The 10,429-nt window shown below is 40.4% G+C and overlaps 1 long non-coding RNA gene across 1 annotated transcript in view; it reads left to right on the plus strand.

The window, feature by feature from the left end:
- The first annotated feature begins 242 nt into the window (after nt 1–242).
- LOC135113830 (uncharacterized) overlaps nt 243–10,429 on the plus strand; it is a 16,776-nt gene continuing 6,589 nt past the window's right edge. The window contains exons 1-2 of the long non-coding RNA XR_010275087.1: nt 243–324; nt 8,844–8,977. This is a non-coding gene — a long non-coding RNA (uncharacterized LOC135113830). The remainder of the gene's footprint in view (nt 325–8,843; nt 8,978–10,429) is intronic.

Consider the following 10,429-nt stretch of genomic DNA (forward strand, 5'->3'; position numbering starts at 1 on the left):
ATCCTTGTGTCATGAATCACGATGTCTTGAGTACCTGACGGGAGTCGTGGTTGTTCGTATTCGCCCGGGTTTCGGGACGGTCCTGTGTATTGCCAGGATTTTTCTTGTTTTATGCATTTTTGTATGTATATTTGTAGATTATATTATGAATATTCATTTTTTTGTGCCTTTTGTATATTACTTGGGTGAGAATTAATATATAGGGAAGTGAGGTGTTATCAAGTGCGTTCTGGGTGGCCAGTGGTGACGTGGCCAGGGCTGTGTCGACACCAGGGTGGTGTTGGTTGTGTGGGGTGCACCTGGGTCCTGTGTTGGTCTTTGAAGGTATGTTAAGCACTATAAATTTCTCTATTTGACTGTGATTATTATGTGTGTTGTTAGATGTGGGTATGGTTCTGGGAAAATGTGTGGATTGCCTCCATACGGTGCATAGCTGTGCAGAATTTATGTGGTGACGTGGCCACGGTGCAGGGAGTAGGTGGTGCAATGCCGGCGACCCGACACATTGTGAATTACCAGGGGTTGTGCGGGGCAATAACCACCTTTACACACGAACATATATGGTTTTTCTATATCCTTCTAGTTCGTGCATTACTGAAGTGTTTTGTGAAGTCAGCGACTGTAAGGTAACTTGATCACAAGATTGATTACGAATAGGCTAGGTTCATTAACTACACGGCCTTAGTCACCTTTACTCGGCGCTCGGGTGCCTCGTCATCAAGGCAGGCACTGTCCTGTTCGTGTGACCAGGGATGCCGTAAGCCTCACAAGGGGTCACGGCGATAACCAGTGACCTCTGGGGCAATGGGTGGCCAAGGCCTGGTTGCTTTGGCGACAACACACCCTCGGCTTGGCTACGACAATAGTAGTAGTGGTAGTAGTCGTAGTTGCTGTCATAACAGTAATGGTAATGGCAACAGTAGCAAAAGTTAGATGTAGAAGATGGAGGAGTTATGAAAATAAGGAATAAACGAACAAATAGAAAAAAAAAATACAGAAAGAAGACAAAACATCGTTGAACAACAACAATGAAAATAATACAAAAAATGATACAACTTCAAAAATCTGTCCACCTTGCCAGCAGAGATCAGCGCCCCCGTGACCGCCGCGAGCAGGGAAGGGAAGTACAAAGACAGTCTGAGAGCGCCCCCGAAAAGCTCGTCGCGGCGCTGAGGGTAATGGCGTCCCTCTCCCCGCCGCGACGATTGTGGAGCCGACGAGAGAACGCTGCAACAATTTCCAGTACTGCGAAAATGTCCTTAGTTGGTTACCGAAGACAGGCTCGAACTTTTTGGGAATGGCGAGGCGGTGGTGGTGGGTGTGCTCGTAGTGTAGGTGGTGGTGGTGGTGGTGGTGTACGTTGTGTTGGTTTCTCCCTTTGTTGTTCTCGTCTCTCTCCCTCTCGTTATTGATTCGTTCCAAGCTCTGCATTTAATTCCAGTCAATTCTCTTTCATGCTTTTTTCATTATTCTAGCCGCCTGTTTCCTCCACCAGCTCGTGTGGAAACTTAGTAAAAAAAAAAAAAAAGCAGGTAACAAGGCAGTATAAATAAATAAAAAAAAAGTTTTGCCTGCAATACCCTGAGACTCGCCCGCCACGGAATCCCATTTTTCCGCTTGTTCTCCTTTTTCTTTCCAGTGAGGCAGGGCACGCACTAACGAGTCCCGCGCTTTTTCCACTCCGTGCCGGATCACGAAGCGTCTTTTGAAATAATCGGATGTAATTACCTCATGGCCAGCAAAGCTCCGCCAGTTGTCGGAAGGAGCGCCGCTTTGATATCGTGAGGTTCATCTGGTAACGAACTTGATGTACTTTTTTTTTCTTTTTCATATTACGGTAACATTATATTATTATTCTTTCATTTATTTTTCTTTCTTGCGTAGTTCTCATGATCCTTTGCATTAAACGAGATTTTGGAATAGATGCGGTGCGCTCTCTCTCTCTCTCTCTCTCTCTCTCTCTCTCTCTCTCTCTCTCTCTCTCTCTCTCTCTCTCTCTCTCTCTCTCTCTCTCTCTCTCTCTCTCTCTCTCTCTCTCTCTCTCTCTCTCTGTCTGATTAGTATACACGTCTTTTTTTTTTTGTAAGGTTATCGTGACCACCTCCCTTTTATACAGCCACTGGAGGAAGTCGACTTGAGGATTCAATTAGTTAGATACATATTGCTTTACTTGAGGCCTCGTGAGTCTGTCTGAGGTGTTCTCCTGATGGTCGTAAAGGACTTGTTATCACCCTTACGTAAAGTCTTGCCTCACACCCTCAATGAAAATTGTAGTTGTAATTGTTTTCAGTGTTGAGGACAGACCGACAGAGAGACAGACAGAAAGACAGACAGATAGACAGACAGATAGACAGACAGACAGACAAATGAGCAGACAAATAAGGATAGTATAGTAAGAGTGGTAAGAGCAGTAGCAGGAGTGGCAGCTGTCGTAGTGCTGATAGTGGTAGCAGCAGGACAACAACAACAACAGCAGCAGCAGCAACAGCAACAACAACAACAACAACAACAACAACAACAACAACAACAACAACAACAACAACAACAACAACAACAACAACAACATTCTGCCACAGTATTAGCTTTAATGATGTACTCATATAACTATTTAGCACACTCATTATTCACACTTCAAGCAACACCTTCCTTCTGACGCAAACTCAGAGGCAGCGCTAAATGTTTGTGGACTTGTTTTGTTTACAATTATTTTTACCCACTATGGAAATATTTTTACTGCTCTTGATTTATACAATATGATAAAAAAAAAATCGTTTGTTAGGTGAAAGCTTGTAATCCTCAACTGCCAGTGAAAAAAGAAAAAAATGGCTGGCAAAAATGAAACACACATGAAATATTTGTAAATATGTGTGTATCTCGTAGCGGAATTGTATTGTATTTATATGATACAACTGACGACTCCAATTTATATTTTTGAACATTTTATAAGTGAATCTACTAATAAGCATATTTTTGGTAAATTAAAATTCTGAATTAAAGATAATAGTGTGCGTCACTCGTCCAGGCCTGAAGTGTTTCCCGTGTGACGGCTGGGAAATGCCATCACTGACAGGGAAATGTGAACAAGTATATATATATATATATATATATATATATATATATATATATATATATATATATATATATATATATATATATATATATATATATATATATATATATATATATATATATAAAAAGTAAAAAAGTAAGTAAAAGGGTTAAGTAAAAAAAAACGTGTTTGCATGAAATCAATACATAATGCAGGTGATTGACGTACATTATCACCTAGATTACGAAGAGAGGGAGACGTGGACGCAGGTGAACTACTTTGCACTTACCTGCTCCCTTCTTCTCTAATTTTACGGTTTTAGTTTTGCAAGTACATTTAGCGTACCTGTGTTACATTTTTTGTGTTATAATAATAATAATATTAATAATAATAATAATAATAATAATAATAATAATAATATTATAGTTATTATCATTATTAATAATCAACAGTTTATTGAATATAGATGCTACTGATAGATGCAGGGAAGCCACAGAATGACTGACTTCTGATCTCTCTAAAATTTCTGATTGGGGCAGAACAAACTTAGTGTTGTTCAATTACTTTTTTTTTCTCTCTCCATCTATATAGGGGGGGATAGTTGTCTAGAATTCCAGACAACTATCCCCCCTTCTTCAGTGACACTCAACTGTTCCCCTCTTCTACACTGAACATCCTTGGTCTGTTCTTTATTTATAATCTGAACTGGAAACTTAACATCTCACCTCTAGTTAAAACAACTTCTATGAAGTTAGGCTTTCTGAGTCGTCTCCGTCAGTTTTCTCACCCCCCCAACCCCCCCAACTGCTAACTCCTTACAGGGCCCTTATCCGTCCATGTAAGGAGTATGCTTCACATGTATGTGGGGGGGGAGGAGGGGGGGGGCTCCACTCATACAGCTCTTTTAGACAGGGTGGAATCAAAAGCTTTTTGTCTTGTCAACTCCTCTCCTCTAACTGACTGTCTTCAGGTTGTTTCTCATCGCCGCAGTGTTGCATATCTTGCTATCATCTACCGCTGTTTTCATGCTAATTGCTCTTGCTAACCTCCCCTTCTCCCTCGATCTCACTGCACAAGACTTTCTTCATTCACTCACCCCTTTTCTGTCCACCTCTTTAATGCAAAAGTTAACCTGTATGCCCATTCATTCATCCCTTTCTCTGGTAAACTCTGGAATTCCCTGCCTGCTTCTTTATTTCCACCTTCCTATGACTTGAACTCTTTCAAGAGGGAGGTTTCAACACACTTATCCTGTAATTTTTGACTAACGCTTTCGCCTTTGTCGGGGACCGGCACTTCAGTGAGCCCTTTTTTTATTGCACTTTTGTTGCCCTTGGCCGGTGCTCCTCATATATATATATATATATATATATATATATATATATATATATATATATATATATATATATATATATATATATATATATATATATATATATATATATATATATATATATATATATATATATATATATATATATATATATATATATATATATATATATATATATATATATATATATATATATATATATATGCAGCCAACAGCTGAAAATATACATTGGTGGTAGAAAGAAAACATTAAAAACAATGAGAATACCACCAAACCAGAGGCAAATTATGAGGCAGACTATAAAAATGAAAGTTAAAAAGGCAAAATTAAGAACAGAGAAATTAAAACAATATAAGAAGATAAAATTAACTAGAATGACAAACAAGAGTAGCAGTAACATGAGTGGTTATTAAACAGCCTGACTAGAGTGGGACGGCGATGTGCTTGTAACGGTCAGTGCAGCCTCTGATGGGGACCAGCTTTGCACATGCGCGTAGGGCTCGTCGCGGCGGCGGTGCGTCGCAGGGAAGCAGATCTCGGTGGTGTGTGTGTGTGTGTGTGTGTGTGTGTGTGTGTGTGTGTGTGTGTGTGTGTGTCCTCCTCCTGCATCAGACTTGCAATACTTTGACATGTCTCCTCTATTCCTCTTCTTCTCATTGCTTCAATAACTGCTAATATAAGGTTTTTACAGAATCGGGGGCATTTTTTGATCAGTGGAAGTCATGCATTGTGGATTCATTTATTCGACATACTACTTTGTACCTCGTATGAGTCTTCCAGTACATTCACATATCCCCTAACTCAATTCTCCCCAGTGTTTCAGTCACTCCAATGGTGTATATATGGTTGAGGATATTTTTCTTGCTCAGCTAAAGTCATGCATTGTGGATTTATTTATTCGAAATATTTCACATGGGTTCCGTGAGCTGCACAACGCCTCCTGAATCCTGTGTGCTGTGTTGAATTATTGCAACAGAAAACGAAGAAGACAGTGAAATGGTGACTGGTGGTCTGGTGTGGCGACCCCTAACGGGAGTCGCAGGAAGGAGTGAGATCAAGCGTTGCAGTAATCCTATTAGAGAATAGTTTGTGAAATACTTGTGTAGCAGAGATAGTGAATATGTTGGTCGGTTCTTTTCAGTTCTTTTGATGTCTCTTTCCTGGTGAATCACTTGCAGCTATTCCGTATCAATGTCTAGAAAAGAGGATTTACTTTCTGTTGTTATATTGACTATTTTTAGACCCTCTCTCTCTCTCTCTCTCTCTCTCTCTCTCTCTCTCTCTCTCTCTCTCTCTCTCTCTCTCTCTCTCTCTCTCTCTCTCTCTCTCTTTGTGTGTGTAAATTATAACTGTGTCCACCTTCTTTTCCTGTTTCTTAATTTCCTTTCTTTTTCTTCCGTTATTTCATTTTTTCCTTTTTTTTTTTCTCCTCCTCCTCCTCCTCTTCCTCCTCCTCCTGCTCCCATTCTTCCTGATATCGGGGACCGGCACTTGGGAACTATCTAATCCCGATGTAGCGAGCAAACTATGCCTCAAGGAAATTCATGTTCTCTCTTTTTCATGCGGACCTGTTCTGCCGCCTCGTATCTTCGGGGGAAATATTTTCTCGACAATTCCAAGTAGAGATTCTGCGTTTGCTTGGGAAATGGAAAAGGGGAAAGTTTTTTTTTGTTATGTGGTGTGTGTGTGTGTGTGTGTGTGTGTGTGTGTGTGTGTGTGTGTGTGTGGTTTGGGTCTTATAAGGAAGCTTCATGTAGACCCAAAATATCACAGTTATGTTAAGGGTGTTTATCTCGATTTATTAAGTGTGGTGAGTAGATTTTTGTGGTGAGAAAATGCAGGATTAAGCAGCAGATCTTTATTTCTGTAACGGTTCGACAATGAGGACGTTACAGAAATATATATATCTTGTACCATCCTGTGCTTTTTTTTCACCACTCATTATCTGATATAACAACGTAACTGTAATAACACAATAACGACAATTAAAGCAGCAGTCTCTCATCCTCTGATAATATTATGTAACGCTTTTCATAACTGACAACGAAAGGCCGTGCTAGATTATCACAATTCATGCCATAGATATAAAAATGAGACCACTGGGGACAAGCAGATCACCGACTTTGCCTGTCTGTCTGCCTGTCTGCCTGTCTGTTTGTCTGTCTGTCTGTTTAACTATCTATCTGTCAATCTATTCGTTTGTCTGTGTCTCCCTGCCTGCCTGCCTCTCTCTCTCTCTCTCTCTCTCTCTCTCACCACCACTACCACCGCCAAATTCTATCTACCGGATAAGACTTCAAATACAAAACAATTGAAAAAGGAATGAAGCTAATGAACCCGAAACAAACCACCGATTTAATCATTGCAGTGAAACCAAATCCCGTGAACCGCTAAAAGCATCACTTGCCCATACAGTCTGAGTGAATTAGCCTTCCAGTCCAGCTCACAACGTAATGCTAATACGGGTGTCTGAATCGCACAAAAGGATACCGACAAAAAACTCAGACAAAAAAAGCATTCATTGATCCCTGCAAATCACACAGGCGGTCATGAGGGAAGGGAGGCGCTCTGACTGATGGAAGCACTGTTGAAGAGCTTGTTTGTATGTCTTAGTGTGAATATCGTTGAAAGTAACTACACAGGTGAATAAAATGGCTTTGAATTGTGAGTCTTTTCTGTAAAACACGCGTGAGAGGCGATGGGATGTGTGTGTGTGTGTGTGTGTGTGTGTGTGTGTGTGTGTATGTGTGTGTGAGTGTACATGAGTATTAATGGTGGCCTTATCACACTGCAACACCCATACACTCTCCCTAACATAATTTGCCACCACACGTTTATCTCCCCCTATTGGCGTATTGGAAAATGAAACCATGAAATAAAGTTGGATGCAGCATGTGTATAATTCCCACATGCCGATCTATTTTCGTATATATAGGAAATAAAGCTGTAGAAGAAGGAAATTATTACGTAAAATTTCCTAAATATATACCGTAAAGGGATTTTGTTGTTGAAAAGACATAATATTCATCCGCCGATAGGTTTTAAATTGAAGACAGCGACTTATCTCACGTCTTGGCTCATAACTCATTGTTCTATCTCTCCTTCATTTCATCCTGCAGTGCCTTGGCTCAACACTTCCACCTTACATTGATGCAGGACTTAAAGCGCATTGTAATTTCAGTTTTGGAATGGAGTTCGGATGGTGGATGAAGTGCTGAAATAGAGATCTAGGGTCTCAACTTAAAGCCGATTCTTGCTAACTGGACTTCCCAACACGTGGCTTCATTGTCACATTTAAAACTCACACAATATTAATGAAGAAGAACACAACTACTGCTTACCACATAACATCTTTTTCTCTAGATATGTTTCCCAATGTACATATGAGATCGATATTTCTGACAGCTCTCCGCCACCAGGCCAGGCCATCTGTCATCATCATCCATCAATTTATCCAGCCATCTCTTGAGACTGTGTAATGTCTGTGCACTTAACTCTTTTGTGCATTTTGCTAGTTTGCAGTCATGCTTGTAATTTTCTTTTCCATCCCTTTAAATATAAGCAGTAAGGCACTACCTCTGCTATTTAACCCTTTCATTCCGGTGATCATATATGAACGATTGCATCAGTGCGTGCGTAGCGACGGCGATCGTTCCCGTAATCAAGAATTTTCGCGCCTCAATTTTGAGCTCCAAGCGCGGTTTCTCGAGTCAGATGGCGCGTGGAAGTGTCTGGCATCTGTTTCCACCCGTAGTGTTGCCACTAGCTTTGTATATTTAGCGGTAACTAAGCTATTCTCCCATTCTGAGGGCGACACTTGGCAACCCTAGCGACCCGCCGTGTGGAAACCATCCTGATAAGAGCCAAGGGACCTGATAAGAGCGAAGGACACGGACAGCCTGATAATAGAGAAGGATCTCAGATCCTTCCCTATTATTATGTGTGTGTGTGTGTGTGTGTGTGTGTGTGTGTGTGTGTGTGTGTCTTCTCCGGGCTGTTTCTGGTTGACGGATCACACAGCGAGATCCTTGATAAGCCATAACTAACCTTTTCAGAGATCACATGGAGCTACGTATTCAGAATAACACAGAGAAAAAATATTAGTATTCAAATAGTCTTCTGACAATTTCTAGGTTTATGATTCTTACCCGTCATGGCTTATGAGAAAATAGTTTAATCACTGGAATATAAGGGTAAAGGATGTTATAACATTTCATATAAAACAACACTGCGATACCAGTAACCATTTGCACCACACCACCAACACTACCACACCTTTGATAACACCACCACCACCACCACCACCATCACCACACTTACATTCACACACCACCACCACCACACCATTAGCGACACCCGCAGGGCACATTATCGTGGCCTCAGGTGTCACTAGTCGGGGAAAGACGAAGGATAACTAAAAGAATTCTCGTCTTTTTTTTTTTTTTTTTCTCTCCCTCCCAGAGCAGCCGATCAAGATAAATTATATAGTTTGGAAGGCCGCCAGCCAGCGCCCACCAGCGGCTCCAGTGCCCCTTGTGCCTTCACTTGCGGCGTCCCCTCTCCCCTATCCTCCTCAAAGTCCTTCAGCATGTCAGGTATGGCTTTTGTCTTTTACCCCCTCCGCTGTTTTTCTCTCTTTTGACACAGCTGACGAGACCTTGAAGTGGGGTGCGTCTGTCATTCTCTTTGTCAGTGCTTTCCCCGTTTTCTTTCATGTTGTGTGTCATGTCTGCTAGATGGTGCTGCTGCTGCTGCTGTTTTTTGTTAACGTTTGGTGCACGGTGTCGGTTTGCCTATTATAGGCAGCACGGGGATGTTGCAGCGGTGTTTTGGTCTTTGTACAGGTCTAGTCTTTGTTTGGAGAGAGAGAGAGAGAGAGAGAGAGAGAGAGAGAGAGAGAGAGAGAGAGAGAGAGAGAGCGGTGGGGGGGTGGGGTCGCCCATGAAGTATCTTGTGTTGCTAGTGATGATGTATAATTACTGATATGCAAGTTATTTGGTGTCATTTGGTATTCAGTCTGTTAGTTTGCTCGTAGAAGTGGTGAGGCATGGAGGTTGCCGTGAATTGCAACAGTCAGCTTGCACGTCTATTTGTCAAATTCAAGACTATCCTATTTTGAAGTCTACCGCTATAATAAATCATTAATAGTGGTAACAATGATAAGTAAGTGTGGTAGGATCGACTGGCTTGGCTGATGTTACGGTAGTTATTCGTATGTTTTCCTTGTGGGGATATATATATATATATATATATATATATATATATATATATATATATATATATATATATATATATATATATATATATATATATATATATATATATATATATATATATATATATATATATATATCATGGTGTAAAATGAATGCACATTTGACAAGCAGGAACGTTGAACCAGGCAGTCAGTCGTTTAAGAAGGTGAGTTGAGTTGTTGGGTGGGAGTGCAGCCTTCATATGGGCACTCCTTGACGTGTTCTGCTTACTGTCTGGGTCTTCTGTTTTCCTCTTTCTGTTTACTTTTGATGAGGTCGTTTCTTCTTCCTGTTTCAGACGGCGGTGTTCCTCTTAATGGTGTGCGTGACAGTGTGCGGTCTCAGACAGTTAAGTCTGTGTACGTGATGCATTGTGAATTATGAATAAAGTCAAAACATTTTCATCCATAAAAAACAAGTACTTTCATATATTAAAGGAAAATGCAACGATTTTCTAACATGAATGAGTTGACGTGGCTTACAAATGAATGGCCGCCATCATTAAAGAGACATTAGCAAAGATTGGTAGCAGTGAACGACCTAAATTGTTTCCCAGCTGTGAAATGAATTAAAGTTTTATCATTATTATTATCATTATTATTATTATTATTATTATTATTATTATTATTATTATTATTACATTAAAGAAAAATTCTTGCTAAATTATCACTACAACTATGAAAACACTCATCAAAAACACGAATAACTTTCAGTAGAGCCTGTTAAATATCAGGGATAAAATGATGCAGTGCTTGGGATTACAGTCAACTGTATCACATCTACGTATACTGC

Source organism: Scylla paramamosain, chromosome 26, assembly GCF_035594125.1.
Source record: "Scylla paramamosain isolate STU-SP2022 chromosome 26, ASM3559412v1, whole genome shotgun sequence".
Lineage (NCBI taxonomy): Eukaryota > Metazoa > Arthropoda > Malacostraca > Decapoda > Portunidae > Scylla > Scylla paramamosain.